Source organism: Myotis nattereri (genome assembly GCF_964212035.1).
Source record: "Myotis nattereri genome assembly, chromosome: 1".
Lineage (NCBI taxonomy): Eukaryota > Metazoa > Chordata > Mammalia > Chiroptera > Vespertilionidae > Myotis > Myotis nattereri.
This window is the reverse complement of record NC_138075.1, coordinates 130,776,336-130,792,962: the sequence shown is the minus strand read 5'-3', so window position 1 is coordinate 130,792,962 and position 16,627 is coordinate 130,776,336.

Below are 16,627 nucleotides of genomic sequence, written 5' to 3'. Positions count from 1 at the left end.
CGTGGAGACGGGCTTTTCCATGGTCACCAGACACAGCATCTGCAGGAGGCGGTTCTGCATCACACGTAGGATGAGCCCAAATTCATCGAAGTGGCTTCCGCAGCTCTCAGGACCGAAACGCTCCTTGCAGGTAAGGGTGCGGTTGACGATGTTGTCCTGGCTCCAGATAGGGCCAAGATCCCGTTGGCAAACCTCGGCACCATGGGATTCTGGACCATCTTCTTGCCCAGGTAGCGGTTGATGCGGTAGATCTAATCCTCGCAGAATAGGGGAGAGATATGGGTGGGAAGCTGGTTGGAGTGCTTTTAGGTTCCTCCTGAAGGGCTCCTCCATGATGATGCCGTTCTAGCCTGTCTGATTCATGGATGTCTGCTACATGTTCTTGGTGACGACCTCATAGATGGTGCGGGGCAAAGCCGGGTAGAAAGTTGGCCTGTGGCTCTTGGTGGTAGGTCTCCATGTGGCTGTTGAGCTGCCCCTGGAAGGCCATAATCCTAATGGCCAGCCATGTAGGATTTAGGGCAAAGAATTCCTCCAGCTTGGGCTGCCTCTTCTGGGGTGGCTCTGGAGAAGGCACACTCTCAGGCTGATTCTTTATGCAAACTTAATATTTGAAAATCACACAGCCATGGCAATATATTTTGGGTTCCCTATTATTTTCTTTGTGACCTCAGTTCCCTAATAGATTTTGTAAAAAGTTGTTCATTTTCATATATCTAGCTTTTTCCTTCTTGTAATGCTGGAAGCAATTGGGAGTGACTGAAGCTCCCAAACTTCAAAAATACAAGACATAATCAATAGATATAATTCTGTCCTCTAGATTTTTCCTGAGGGACATTTAGATTAATATTTTAGCATTTTGATATTTCAGAATATCTACTTCAATTTAGCAAACTCCTAAGCCTTGGGGTGCCATTGACTGAAAACAGGTAACCATTAAAATGCAAATTAGTTACATTCTTTCTACCAAGAATGGGAAACTGAGAAGCAAGCCTCTTTTTAAAAGTTGTCACTGGCAGGAAATTTATGACCTACCTGCTCTGTTGGGGGAAGGGAGGCTAGCCCTTCCTCTATTAGAAATTGCTTTGGGAAGCCAGCCTTAAATAGAGGGTGTAGCCGTCTTTTACCTGGGCTACATAGATTTTTATAATTAATACTAGAGGCCCGGTGCACAAAAATTTGTGCACTCGGGGGTGGTGGGGGGGGAGGGGGCGTCCCTCAGCCCGGCCTGTGCCCACTCGCAGTCTGGGACCCCTCAGGATATAACGACCTGCTGGCTTAGGCCTGCTCCTGGGTGGCAGAGGGCAGGCCCAATCCCTAGGTGCAGACCCTGGTCAGGCTCAGAGCAGGGCCGATTGGGGAGTTGGGGCGCCGCCCCCTGTCATGCACAGAGCAGGGCGGATTGGGAGATTGCTATGCCAGCCTCAGTCATGCTCAGGGTAGGGCCGATTGGGGAGTTGGGGTGCCACCCCATGTCATGCACAGAGCAGGGCCAATCAGGGGGTTGGGGCACCGCCCTCTTTTACCCACAGAGCAGGGCTGATCAGGGGGTTGGGGCACCGCCACTCTCACACTCAGGGCAGGGCCGAGGGGGAGGTTATGGCTCTACCCCATCACACACAGAGCAGGGCCCGTGGCGGGGGGCGGTGGGGAGCTCCCCCCTATCAGGCACAGAGCAGGGCTGCTTAGGGGGTTGGGGCCCCGCCCCCTGTCACACACAGAGCTGCAGGGCAATCAGGGGGTTTGGGCGCTGCCCCCTGTCACGCTGATCCCGGTGCCAGGAGGCATATTACCCTTTTACTATATAGGGTAGAGGCCTGGTGCATGGGTGGGGCCAGCTGGTTTGCTCTGAAGGGTGTCCTGGATCAGGGTGGGGGTCCCCACTGGGGTGCCTGGCCAGTCTGGGTGAGGGGATGATGGCTGTTTGCAGCTGGTCACACACCATTCAGGGTGGGGGTCCCCACTGGGGTGCCTGGCCAGTCTGGGTGAGGGGCTGAGGGCTGTTTTCAGGTTGGGAGTGACTGAAGCTCCCAACTGCTCCTTTTTTCCTTTTTTGTTTGTATTCTGGGCCAGCTTTACCTTGAGGCTTGGCTCCAGCTCTTAGGCCTCTGGCTGAAAGTAGGTTTCTGGCCTTTGCTTACAATGTTGCCAATGTGCTGGCTGAAGTCCGGCGGTATTTGTTACAATGTTTCTTAAACTGCCCGCTCAGAGGCCTGCAGCCGCAGGCGGGGAAGGTTGGTTTCCTCTGTCACTGAGGCAAGCAAGCCTCATGTTAGTTTCAAGCTGCCTAGCTGCCCGCCGCTGTCTTGGCTGACAGTTAATTTGCATATCTCGCTGATTAGCCAATGAGAAGGCTAGCGGTTGTACGCCAATTACCATGTTTCTCTTTTATTAGTGTAGATAGTTTAATAATTCTTGAGATTTAAATCCAATTTACTATTTTAAGGCATATTCTTTAGCAAATTTTTGTAACAGAGATAATTTTACTGAATTTCCTTTTTGGCCTTGAAGTTAACATTTTAACATCTTTTATTAGTATTTAACAACTGTTCTTTATTATGGAAATGCCAATCCTGCTGCTAGAATCTAGCCAGCATCTTTTTTCCTTTGGGTTAAATTTTCCATTTTTCTTAGGAAATAATCAGTCTTGGGTTTTATTTTGTATATTTGTAAAGAGATTTCAGCTCAAAACTCTATCTAAATGTCCAAAATCGGACAATGCGCGCCTCAGTTCCAAGCCAGTTTTCTCTTTACACATGTACAGAAATCCCTGACGTATTTTTAAATTTCAGATCTGGTGGCATTTGCTGTAGCTGTATCGGAAATGCAAGGAAACCATCATTTCTTCTCTATGTGGGAGGTTTTAAATCTAATGATATTTTGTTTATTTCAGTGGGCAAGGGCAGCACCCAGGGCAGACAGAATGTCTTTTTCCTATGGATCCAAGGCCCAGCCCGGCGCTTCCGGGGGCTGCTGGGAATAGCTCTTGTATCTGTTTTGCTCTCTGGGGCGGGCTGGGTGCTGTGCAGCCTGCTGGCCTTGAGACAGCACAGGGACAGGAGGGTAAATAGACAATGCCCCTGTTATTTGCCATGGCTGGGCTGGCCCCTTTTGGTAGTTTCCCGACTTGTGTTGAGGCAAAGAATTTCCCTGGATATCTGTCTTAGATTTACACTCATTTGCCCAATGTTTTCCTTTTTTACATTTAGGGCATAGTCCAGGTTGTTTGGGACCTCTGCCATTTCCTTTATTAATCCCTTTATTAGAAGGACACTGTTTTGCCATGTGTCCTGTTCCTCCACAAGTAAAACACTTGTGTATTTGACTTTTCCTTGGAACTGGTGCCGCACAAAGCAGCGGAGAGCGACGGGAACGGCCCCTGCGGCTTCTCTTTTTCTTGCCAAGAAGCTTTAATGTTTCTAAAAAGCATTCCAACACTTCCTCTATATCACTGCCCTCTTCAGTTCCAGCAGAAAAATATTCTTCCTCCTCTTTTGCCTGAACAATACCTGTATTATCATCATGACAAAGAACAGCAGCTTCCTCAAACTCCTCCTCATCTTGAGGAGTTAAATTATCTTTTAAAGTTGCATTATTTCTTTTTAATATACTGTCTTTTTTAGACTCCTGTTTTGTGCTATCACACTGTTCTCCTTTTGTTCTGGCTTAAGAGACAGTTGATTATGGTCATGCCTGGGATCCAAACAATCCTGTATTAAATTCGATAAGGAAATGCAGACCTCCTGAATGAATTTTAAAAATTTTTCTACTTGCTTGTCATTAACCTTAGTTCCTCTACTATTGAGCATAAACTTTAACATTTGCCCATAAAGGGCATTTTCTCTAGATTCTAATTGCCCCATACTTTACTCCCGATTACCAAAAAATTGCTCCTTCCTTACCTTAACGAGTGCACTCTTTCTCCGGAGGAGTTCCTCACTGTCTGCTTCCCTCCTCAGTCCCTGTTCGGGTGCCAGATCTGTCAGGGCCAGCCTGACAGGTTGAGCCGGGCTGAGGCAGGGAGGGGGGAATTGAGAAAAGAAAGAAAGACAGGAAAGCGGGGTCGGGAGGACTCCAGCTGTCTCGATGAACTGAAGCGAGTTTATTAGCTATACAATCCTATTTATACACAACACACTGAATAGGAGGTCTGTCAAGAGGAATGTATTCTTTGTTCCTCTTTTTTTTAAATATATTTTTATTGATTTTTTACAGAGAGGAAGGGAGAGAGATAGAGAGTTAGAAACATCGATGAGAGAGAACATCGATCAGCTGCCTCCTGCACATCTCCCACCGGGGATGCGCCCGCAACCCAGGTACATGCCCTTGACCGGAATCGAACCTGGGACCTTTCAGTCCGCAGGCCGACGCTCTATCCACTAAGCCAAACCGGTTTTGGCTCTTTGTTCCTCTTAATCTCTAAGGGAGAGACACAGCAGAAGGACAAGTTCTCAGTACAGCATATCTCAGTAAATAGTTACAGACTTCTTGGTAAGCTATGAAAGGCTGTTCTCATTCTACAAATGTTTCTCTCATTCTACTGATAATCGCCATGCAAACAAGTCTGGGAAAACTGTGTGGGTAAGGGTCCCAGCCTTGCTAGCCCCTACAGGTTGCAAGGACCTTGCCAGCTTACATCTGGCCCCCAACAGAATGCAAATGCAGGTGTACAGTAAAACAGATTGTGTGCCAACACTGCCCCAGCAACAACATAACCCATGGCCAAAGGTGGAATAGCACGGCTCTGCGAGGAATCAGACTCCCTCCTCCCTGGTTCCAGGGTGCATCACTGGAGAACTACCTCTGCCAAGTCACTGCAGCTCAGCAGCTCCTGCGTTGAGCATCTCCCCTCTGGTGGTCAGTGTTCATCATATGTACCAGCTAGTCACTTAGCCTTTTATATATATAGATGCTCAAAGTCACTAATCATCTGAGAGATGCAAATCAAAACAACAATGAGGTACCATTTCACACCTGTCAGACTGGCTATCATCAAGAAATCAACAAACAACAAGTGCTGGAGAAGATGCAGAGAAAAAGGACCCCTCTTGCACTGCTGGTGGGAATGCAGGCTGGTGCAGCCACTATGGAAACAGTGTGGTGTTTCCTCAAAAAATTAAACATGGAACTCCCATTTGACCCTGTAATCCCATTTCTTGGAATATATCTCAAGAAACCAGAAACACCAGTCGTAAAGGATATATGCACCCCTATGTTCATAGCAGCACAATTTACAATAGTGAAGATTTGGAAACAGCCTAAGTGCCCAATAGCAGATGAGTGGATTAGAAAACCGTGTAGACAAGGGAATACTATGCTACAGTAAAAAAGAAGAAAAAATTCTTATCATTTGCAACAGCATGAATGGAACTAGAGAGCACTATGCTAAGCAAAATAAGCCAGTCAGAGAAAGATAAATATCACATGATCTCACTCATATGTGTAATATAATGAACATAAACTGGTGAACAAAAATAGAACCAGAGTCATAGAAGCATTTAACAGACTGTCCAACCTATGAGGGAAGGCAGGGAGTGAGGGGGAAAGAGAGCAACCAAAGGAATTTAATGCAAGGAAATGAGCATAACCAATGGACACAAACAGTAGAGGGGTGAGGGCATATGCTGAGGGGTGGGGGCAGCCGGGGAGAGGTCAATGGGGGAAAGGGAGACTTATGTAATACTTTAAACAATAAAAAATTTAAAAAAAAGAATAAAAAGAAAACATTTACAATAACATTTAGGATTAGATTAAAGTAACGTAAATAGTATTTCCAAGTAACATGAACAGAGAATAATGATGCTTATCTCAAATACATTTAATGATGTGACTTGTGGCTTTTCATAGTCTCGCACTTCATTTAGTGATCATTTTTATGCCTAAATTGCCTGGTGAGACCATCTTATAGAAGGCCACAGTTGCAAGTTTAAACTGCACAGGCTGGTAAACTTTGCAGGCACAAAGCACTATCCATTAGGAATCCATAGTGATTGATCCTTGGTGAGCAAAGGCATGACAATTGAGAATCCACAAATTACAGCACTCTGAAATAGTTGCTATAATAACTCTAGGGAGCAGCTAATGACTTCATTGGGGTCTTTACTGAAGGAGCCAACATCTATCTAATACCTAATATTAAAATAATTCACATATTGTACTCTAATATTTGTAAAATAATTTAGTGTACTCTATACAAACTGATAAAATAGTGTGAAACCATTTTTGAACTTTAACTTATAGGCTACATCTTTACAATCCTCCCCTACTCCCAACTTTATAGTTTTGAGCTCCTTTGGTATTTTTCTTGTTCCAGTGCCATACTGGAGACATGGCTGCTAATACCTACGTTGCAATCCAGTTATGCCCCAAACAGAAACAACCTTGCTAATCCTGCCCATAATCATTCATTCAGAAAACAGATCAGGGCTTACCAAGTGGCAAGGAATAGAACTACATACATGAGTTAAGGCAGCTCCTACTCTCAAGAACCCAATAATCAAGTGGAGAATATAAAATAGCCTCACATAATCCCTCTTAATTATTAATTCTTTCCTTTAATTATTAGCTCTTTCCTTTAATTCCTTTCAATGCCACATAGGCCTAATTACTTTGATTCTGCATGCCTACTGCACATTAATTAGGGAATGTCAAACATTTTCAAAGACAAAAATATTACCCATTCATTTTCACATTACATATATATAGTTCATATACATATTACCTCAATCTTCTGTTTATAAAGATATTTAACATCTCAACTTTGTTTCTGTAAAAACAAGTCCCTGTAAACTGGGTCTTTGGTCCTATTTCCATCATAGTAAAGATTTCTGGTTTCCCTGGTTGGTTCTTTTTTTATATAAATTTACCTTTATTGTTGAAAGTATTACAGCTGTCTCCCCCTCTCTCCCCTTCCTAAATAAGCACCTCCACCCTATATCTGTGCATTGTAGGTCTTCATCACACTATTGTCTGTGTCCCAGGGCTATGCATGTATACATATGAGTTCCCCTGGTTAATGTCTGCCCACCCATATCCTACCCCTACCTTCCCTCAGATTCCTCAGACTATTCCATGCTCCTATGTCTCTGGATCTATTTTGTCTATCAGTTTACTTTGTTGATTAGATTCACTGGTTCCTTCTTATCTTTGTTTTGCTTTTCAATTTAATTTATTTTTATTGTGGTAAAATATACCTAACATTTATTATTTTAACCATTTTTAAATGTATAATTCTGTGGCATTAAGTACAGTCATAATATTGTGTAACCACCATCCATTGTCATTTCCAGAACTTTCCTTTATCATTGCTAACAGATATTCTATACAAATTAAACACTAACTCCCAATTTCTTCCTACGCCCAGTGCCTTGTAACCTCTATTCTACTTTCTATCTCTTTGAATTTGTCCACTGTAGATATCCCATATAAAGGGAATCAAACATTTGTCATTTTTTCCCCCTGGCTTACTTCATCCTTACCATGTTTTTAAGGTTCACCTATTACAGCATGAATCAGAATTTCATTACCTTTGTAAAATGAATAATATTGTGTTGTATATATATACAACTGTTGCTTGTCCATTCATCTGTTGATGGACATTTAGGTTATTTCCACTTTTACGTTATTGTAAATAATGCTTCTATGAGCCTTGGTGTACACATATCCACTTGAGTGCCAGATTTCAATTACCTTTAGTGCATACCTTAAAATGGAATTGTTGGGCCTTGGCCAGTGTGGTTCAGATTATTGACATTATCCCCTGCACTTAAAGGTTGAACATTTGATTTCTGGTCAGGGCACATACCCAGGTTGTGGGTTCCATCCCTGGTAGGGGCACATACAGAAAGCTACAGGTTGATGTTTCTCTCTAACATCAATGCGCTCGCCCTCCCTTCTTCCCTCCCTCCATCTCTCCCTCCCTCCCTCTCCCATTTTCTCTAAGCATGTCCTTGGTTGAGGATTAAAAAACACACACGCTGTGGTACATATACACATGGGATACTACTTGGCCATTAAAAAAAATGAAATCTTACCCTTTGTGACAGCATGAATAGACCTAGAGAGTATTATGCTAAGTGAAATAAGTCAAGTAAAGAAAGATAAATACTGTATGATTTCTCTTACATATGAAATCTAAAGAACAAAATAAACAAAAAAATAGAAACAGATACAGAGAACAGAGTGTCAATTGACAGAGGGGATGAAGGTTGAGGGCACTGGGTGAAAAAGGTGAAGGGACTAAGAAGTACAAATTGGTAGTTACAGAATAGTCACAGAGATGTAAATTACAGCACAGGGACTAATCAATATCGTAATAACTATGTATATGGCCATGTACGTACTTGAAATATTGGGGGAACCAGTCTGTAAAATACATGATTTGATAACCACTATGCTGTACATCTGCAAGTAATGTATATATACAAAGCCAGTGACCAGAACGCCCTAATGACTAGAATGGCTGGTTACTATGACACCCACTGCAGCCAAGGAACTGGCCAATTGGGAGTGGGGCCTGGTGGCCACCCTCCGCGGCCCTTCCTCTCAGCCAGCCCCACCACCAATGAGCCCACCCTGTGCCTGATTGTACCTCCACCCCAATAGGGGGTGGGGCTGGCCAGCCAACCTCCTGCAGCCCCTCCCTCTGGCCAGCCCCATCTCCAATGAGCCCCCACCACCCTGATCGGCCTGCAGCCCCTCTCCCCAGCTGGCCCTGCCCCTGATCACCACCCCAATCCCAACTGGGGGTGGGGCCCAACAGCCAACCACCTGTGCCCCTTCCCCCAGCTGGCCTGGCCCTGATTGGGCCCCAGTTGGGGTGGTCTGGCTGGCCAACCTCCTGCATCTCCTCCTCCTGACAGGCCTGGCCCTGATCTGCTCCTTTTGGGGCTGCGCCAGCCAGACCCCACCCATGCACAACTTCGTGCACCGGGCCTCTAGTACAGAATAATATTAAATGTAAACTGTAATTGAAAATAAAAGAAGTATATCTTAAGAATAGGCACGGTGTTAAAAACGTAATTGTCTTTGATCTCAAAGAACTTATAAAGGGGCTGTGAGAGGTAAACAAATGCAACACATTCTGGTGTATGCAACTAAATGAGAAGTAGAGTGTGCTCTGCCAACATGCACTAGAGCAGGCTTTAAAGAACACAGAAAAGGCAACCAAGGAACAGTGACATCTAACTTGACAGCTGAATGTATTTCGGCAGATTGCCTGCTAAAAATTTGGAGGGAGTAGAGAGGTAAGTGGACTGCAGAGTATTCCAACCAGAAGGAACTATATAAATGAAGCTCAAAACAAAAAAGTTTGATGTGTTGATAAAACTGAGACTGCAGTATGACTACAGTGTCAGAGTGGAGAGAGAAGGTTGGAGAAAGGAGGCTAAGAAATTAACAGAAACCAAAATCCTGAAGTATTTTGAATTGAATCTGAACATTAATGTCAGTATGCTGAAAGAATCAGATTTGCGCTTTGTAAAGGAGGCTCCCTCTGATTACGCTGGGAAGAAAGGATAAACACAGACAAGACTGGAGGCAGGAAGACCACTTGGGAGGCTGCTGTAGGAACCTACACCGGATGTGAAGATAGCCTGGAGAGCAGCAATGGCAAAGGGGAGGAGACAGGGAGAGATTTAGAAGAGAAACTGATTAGTGTGAGGAAGACGGAGAAATTGGTGACACTTCAGGTTTCTGGCTTGGACAAGGAGTGCATGATGGTGGCGGACAGTAGAAGAAGCCATGAGAAAGTCAGACCATCCTCACATGTCAAGTGGGGGGTGACTTGGCAAGAAATAAAGCAGGAGAGCTTGGTTGGGGCCAGATCAAATTTGGCTACTGGTCAAATTAAGATTTTGTGATGTTTTTCTAAATGAAATGGGAAGCCATGGGGAGCTTTACTGTTTACATCACTTACTCTCAGGGAAATAAATGAAAATGAAGGCTGAGTAATCCCCAGGTCCGCCATGAATGGCCTAGCAGGCTGTGTGCTGCGCAAGTCCAGGGGATGACACTCACATAGATCATGATATAAATGGTACACCCAAAGTCATGCAAAGCACAGCAGCCATCCTTGACATACCATCTTAAGCGGTTCTCTAGTTTGTTTATATGAATAAATTACTTATCTCCATCTACACTAATAAAAGAGAAACATGGTAATTGGCGTACGGCCACTACCCTTTTCATTGGCTAATCAGCGAGATATGCAAATTAACTGTCAGCCAAGATGGCGCCGGCAGCCAGGCAGCTTGAAACTAACATGAGGCTTGCTTGCTTCAGTGACGGAGGAAACCAACATTCCCCGCCTGCGGCTGCAGGCCTCTGAGCCTGCTGTTTGAAACATTGTAACAGATACCGCGGGACTTCAGCCAGCAGATTCGCAACATTGTATGCAAAGGCCAGAAACCTACTTTCAGCCGAGGCCTAAGAGCTGGAGCCAAGCCTCAAGCTAAAGCTGGCCCAGAATAAAAAAAAAAAAAAAAAAAAAGGAAAAAAGGAGCAATTGGGAGCTTCAGTCACCCCCAGCCTGAAAACTGCCCTCAGCCCCTCACCCAGACTGGCCAGGCACCCCAGTGGGGACCCCTACCCTGAATGGTGTGTGACCAGCTGCAGACAGCCATCATCCCCTTACCCAGGCTGGCCACGCACCCCAGTGGGGAACCCCACCCTGATCCAGGACACCCTTCAGAGCAAACCAGCTGGCCCCACCCATGCACCAGGCCTCTACCCTATAGAGTAAAAGGGTAATATGCCTCCTGGCACCGGGATCAGCGTGACAGGGGGCAGCGCCCAAACGCCCTGATCGCTCTGTGACTCTGTGTGTGACAGGGGGCGGGGCCACAACCTCCCTATCCGCCCTGCTCTGTTCGTGACAGGGGAAGGTGCCCCAACCCCCTGAGCAGCCCTGCTCTGTGCCTGATAGGGGGGAGCTCCCCAACCCACCCCCGCACGGGCCCTGCTCTGTGTGTGACGGGTAGAGCCATAACCTCCCCATCGGCCCTGCCCTGAGTGTGAGAGTGGTGGCCCCCCAACCCCCTGATCGGTCCTTCTCTGTGGGTGATAGAGGGTGGTGCCCCAACCCCCTGATGGGCCCTGCTCTGTGTGTGACAGGGGGCGGTGCCCCAACTCCCCTGTCGCCCCTACTCTGTGCGTGACAGGGGGCAGCGCCCCAACCCCCTGATTGGCCCTGCTCTGTGTGTGACAGGGTACAGAGCCTCAATCCCCCTGATAGGCCCTGCTCTGTGAGTGACAGGGGGCAGTGCCCCAACCCCCTGATTGGCCCTGCTCTGTGCATGACAGGGGGTGGCGCCGCAACCTCCCCATCGACCCTGCCTTGAGTGTGACAGGGGACCGTGCCCCAACCCCCCAATCGGCCCTGCTCTGAGCCCGACCAGGGGCTGCACCTAGGGATTGGGCCTGCCCTCTGCCACCTGGGAGCAGGCCTAAGCCAGCAGGTCGTTATCTCCCAAGGGGTCCCACACTGCAAGAGGGCACAGGCCGCTGAAGTACCCGCCCTCCCCCCCCGAGTGCACAAATTTTTGTGCACCGGGCCTCTAGTAGGAAAATAATAAACATATCCAGAGAAGAGCTCGTTTTGTACTTGTTTTCTGTTTCTCAAATTACCTAGCATGGTCCTGAATACACAGCTAGTTCTTATTGAAAAACGTGTGGTCTTGGCTCTCGAAGCCACCACTCACTTTGATTTCACTACTGTAAGCACTATCTGCTCTATCACAGAATAACTCCAACTACGCTTACCAACTTTAGCAGATTTAAAATTTTATTTCTATAATAAGATATTACATTTACAGGAAGCAAGTGTCATGACACTGAAGCAGGTGCTGAATTTTACAACTTGTTCTCAATTTCTTTCACTGGCCATTTTTTATTTGAAAATATTTAAGTGTTCCTCCCTTGCAATTTTTTAGAGTAAGAATTTTTAGGACCTGATTTGGTTTCTCCCATCCTCTATGATTACATACCTCTGGCCACTATTCCTACATTTAATTAAGAAATCATAAATTTTGGTATCACATGTCTATTTGTTTTGTTTTCTGTGAAATACGTTTTCACTGTCATAACTATCAAGGTACTTAGGATTTAAAATTTTCTTAAAACATCAGCTTTTTAAAAATATACGTTTATTGATTTCATAGAATACAGGAGAGGAAGAGAGAGATAAAAACAACAATGATGAGAGAAAATCGTCTACCACCTGCCTCCTGCACACCCTTACTGAGGATTGAGCCTGTAATCCAAGCATGTTTCCTGACTAGGAATCAAAATGTGACCTCCGGGATCATAGGTTGTCACTCAACCACTGAGCCACACCAGCTGGGCATGTCAATTATGATTTTAGATGCTATATCCCTTATAACACAAAGTCTTATAATTTATTTAAAGGGTCAGAATGAATCACAAATCATATGTAGTTTTTTTACATTATGATCCAAAGTAGTCCATTTTCTCCTTTTTAAATTATTCTCATTGTAATTAATACTACAGTTAGCATCTTCTGAATTTTGTTTGGTGATTCACTATTAACTCAGTTGTTTATGAGTGAAGGGCTACCACACCTAATAGGTCATTTTTGGGTGGGGCGAGGTGAAAGGAAGATGAGACCAAGATCACTGACTCACTGAACAAGCTAGCAACTCTTCTAAGAGGGAAAGGAAGTGCAGTATTTATTTATTTATTTATTTATTTATTTATTTATTTATTTAACATATACTTATATAACATTTACCATTTACCAATGAAACCGGCTTATTGCTAGGTTTAGAATGCATACCCAAGGGTATAATCTGCTGAACTGCTATTATCCTACTATTAACATTACTGTAGCTGTCTTCCATGATCCTGTATTAAACTAATTCAACTGTATGACTAGACTAGGTCACAGCCATCACCATGAACTGAGTGAGCATGTAGAGCATACAAGTTATGGTAGGTGCAACTTACATATACTTTAGATAAAATGACTAGAACTTACATGTGTATAATTACATAAAGAAATATATAAATGAGCTTTGACTATAGTTTTCAAGTAAGCATGTAAGTTCCACACATCTAAACCTTTATCCCCCGCTAAGATATCTCTCCTGGGCTCCAGAGCCCTACATATCCAAATTGCTTACCATGGTCACTGGCACATAAATACCCCAGACGCACTACCACCTCAACACTGTTTGAGTGAAATCATTTCCTCCACTTTCTGTATCCTCTTTTTCCACCAATGAATGGCACTAACCTAAGCAGCCAGAAGCCTGGGAGTCATCTTGAACTCACCTCTCTTTACCCGCCACCTGCTCCCTTCTGCTAAGTTACAAGTCCTGCATATCTTATCCAGCTAGACTGGTAGAGCAAACATGCATACCTGGTCTCCCTGATCCCATTTTAATCCCCTCCAATCTGTTCTCTACACAACTGTGAAAATCATCTAAAACTCAAAAGGGATCCCAATGTTCCTCTAATTAAATCTCTCGAATGGCTTTCTATCAATTTCAGGATAAATCCAACCTTCAGATGAGGTCCTTCATAATTAGGCCTGTTTTCTCTGGAGCACTGACGCTTCTCTCTCTAAGAAGCTCCCGTCATACCTGAACATTTGCCTTTTCTATCAAGTACACACCACATTATTTCTGGCCTCTGCCTTTACACGTAATTTCCCTCCAGCTGAATGCAGTTTCCCCTCCCATGTTTGGTCCTAGGAAATCCTCATAAAAGCCTCATATAGACACCAGCCTTCACTCCCAAAGCCTGAGTTAAGTATCCTCCATATGTGCTCTATCTATCTCTAGACATTTATGAAATGGTTATTTTATTTCTATATCTCTCCATCAATACTAATAAAAGGGTAATATACTAATTAGACCGGGAGACCTTCCAGACAAAGCTATGGTGGTGGGGACCAGGCAGAGGCAGTTCGGGGCGATCAGGCCAAGAGGAAAGGGCAGTTGGGGTGATCAGGCTGGTGGGGGGGGGGGCAGTTGGGGGAGAGCAGGCCGGCACGGGGCCAGTTGGGGATGAACAGGCTGGCAGGGGAGGAAGTTGGGGGCAATCAGGACAGCAGGGGGGGCAATGGGGGCAAGAAAGCCAGTGGGGGTGCCAGCTGTGGGTGAGCAGGCCAGTCAGGGAGGACAGTTGGGGGCCATGAGTTTGGCCAGAGAGGGCAGTTGGGGGCCATGAGGTTGGGATGGGAGGGAAGTTGGGGACCATGAGGCTGGCCAGGGAGGGCAGTTGGGGGCCATCAGGCCAGCAAGGGGGGGCAACCGGGGGAGAGAAGGTTGGCAGGGGGCGCAGTTGGGGGAAAGCAGCCCAGCAGGCAGAGTGGTTAGGGGCAATCAGGCAGGTAGGTATGTGAGTGGTTAGGAGCCAGCAGTCCTGGATTTCGAGAGGGATGTTTGACTGCCAGTTTAGGCATGATCCCACCGGCATTCGGACATCCCCAAAGGGATCCCAGATTGGAGAGTGTTTAGGCCGGGCTGAGGGACAAACCCCTGCTGTGCACAAATTTCATGCACCATGCCACTAATTAACAAATAAGATCCTTGAGGGTTTTCTATTTCTACATGATCAGCATCTAAGCATACATCTGGCACTTTGACACTCACTAAATGTTTATTGAATGATGAATGAACAAACTGAAAATTTATATGTAGAGAATAAATAGGACAGTTCTAAAAGGACTGTCTGCTCTAGGAGGTTTCATGAATAATAATTGAAGAGGAAATTTTTGGAAGGCAGTCAGTTAAAAAATATATCTTCAGGTAAAAATAATCTTTGTTTTATTTATATTCTACCTACTATAAATTCTTTTTAGATAGTTCACTCTAAAATACATGTATACAAAGATAAATATTAAGAGCCATGTGGTAGAGACAGGGACCGACAGTTCTATTAGAAACATAGGTTAGGGATAGTTGCTGCAATTGAGCTCTGAACATAGTACTGAGTTTAATAGTAGCAAAAGTAAAAACGGAAAATACTTTGTGAAATAAAAGAAAGTAGGAGCAATCCCTCCCCTGCCCCCCCCACACCCCCGCCGCGAAATTTCATACCAAGAACTAGCTTCACATACAATAGTTAATAAAAATTGGTTGAGCCCTGGCCAGATAGCACAGGTGGTTAAAGTGCTGGCCCAATATGCCAAGGTTACAGGTTTAATCCCTGGTCAAGGGACATACAAGAATCAACCAATGAATGCATAAACAAGTGGAACAGCAAAATCAATGTCTCTCTCTCTCTCTCTCTCTCTCTCTCTCTCTCTCTCTCTCGCTCTCGCTCTCGCTCTCACTCTCGTCATTTAAAAACGTTTTTTAAAAGATTGGTTGAGTGAAAGAGTAAGTATCTGTATGTTAAAACTTTTAATATCAAAATGGATAATAACTTCAATGATGGATTTTAAAAAGCTATGGGAAAAATGTCCATTTTATTTTTATTTTAATCCTCACTGGAGGATATATTTTTACTTTTTTTTCTTTCTTCTTCTTTTTTATTCTTTTCTTTCTTTCTTTTTTTTTTTTTTAGAGAAAGAGTGGAAGGGAGAGGGAGAGACAAACAGAAAAACATGGATGTGAAGAGACACATTGACTGGTTGCCTCCCACATGCATCATAAGCAGGGCCAGTGATTGAGCTGCAACCAAGGTACATGCCCTTGAGTGAAATTGAGCCTGGACCCTTTATTCCACAGCAACACTCTATCAATAGTAAACCTGCCACTATTATACTAAAACATAATATTCTGTATTTTAAGTATTATCTATACTTGAACATTTATGTATCAATAAAAATAAACCAGCTAGGGCAAAACTGTCTATTTTAAAAATAAGCTCTCAATTTAAAAATTAAAAAGAAAAAATGTTATTAGACTAATTCTCCAAAGACATTCTATGAAAAACTAATCTGGCAAATGTACATAACTTATTAGTGATACTAACTTGATAGAGAAAAGTGGATAGAGATCACTTCCTTTGGATATACATACCGACATACACATGAAAGCAAATGTTATGTGTTTTCACCTGGACTTTTAACAAAACTTGAATAAACAATAAATTTTAAAATGAGCTATTCTTATAATAGAAAATATGGGGCATACGGCAAAACCAAAACTTTATTTTACTTTGCAAATTAAGAAAGTTTAACTTGTGTTCAGATTGGCCATCCCACCCACTGTTAAGGCAAAGCCAAATTTTTCTCAAGGTGTGGCTCTGGAATTCTGTTAGGGTCAGTATATCTCTGAATAGAATTCCCAAAGCTCTGCCCACAAAGAACATGGAATAAAGGTCCTTTACACAAAGTATGATTAAATAAAAAACAAAGGGAAATGTTAACTATATGTTTATATCTATCAAGTGCCTGTCCCTTCACTCTGCACTACCTCATGTCCTCAAAAAACCCTGGAGAGAAGGCAGTCAGGGTTTGAGGGGCATATAGAGACTTCATAACAAACACTAAACTTTTTAATGTTTTTTATATGCTCCTTTGATTTAGAAGGAATAATAGCACAATGAGAAAAATAACTCTAGGTTATAGACACATTGTACACAGTTCTTTATAGAAGCAAGTATGAAATAAAATTATTTTTGTAAAAATATTGTGAAGAATATATCTCGCAACACT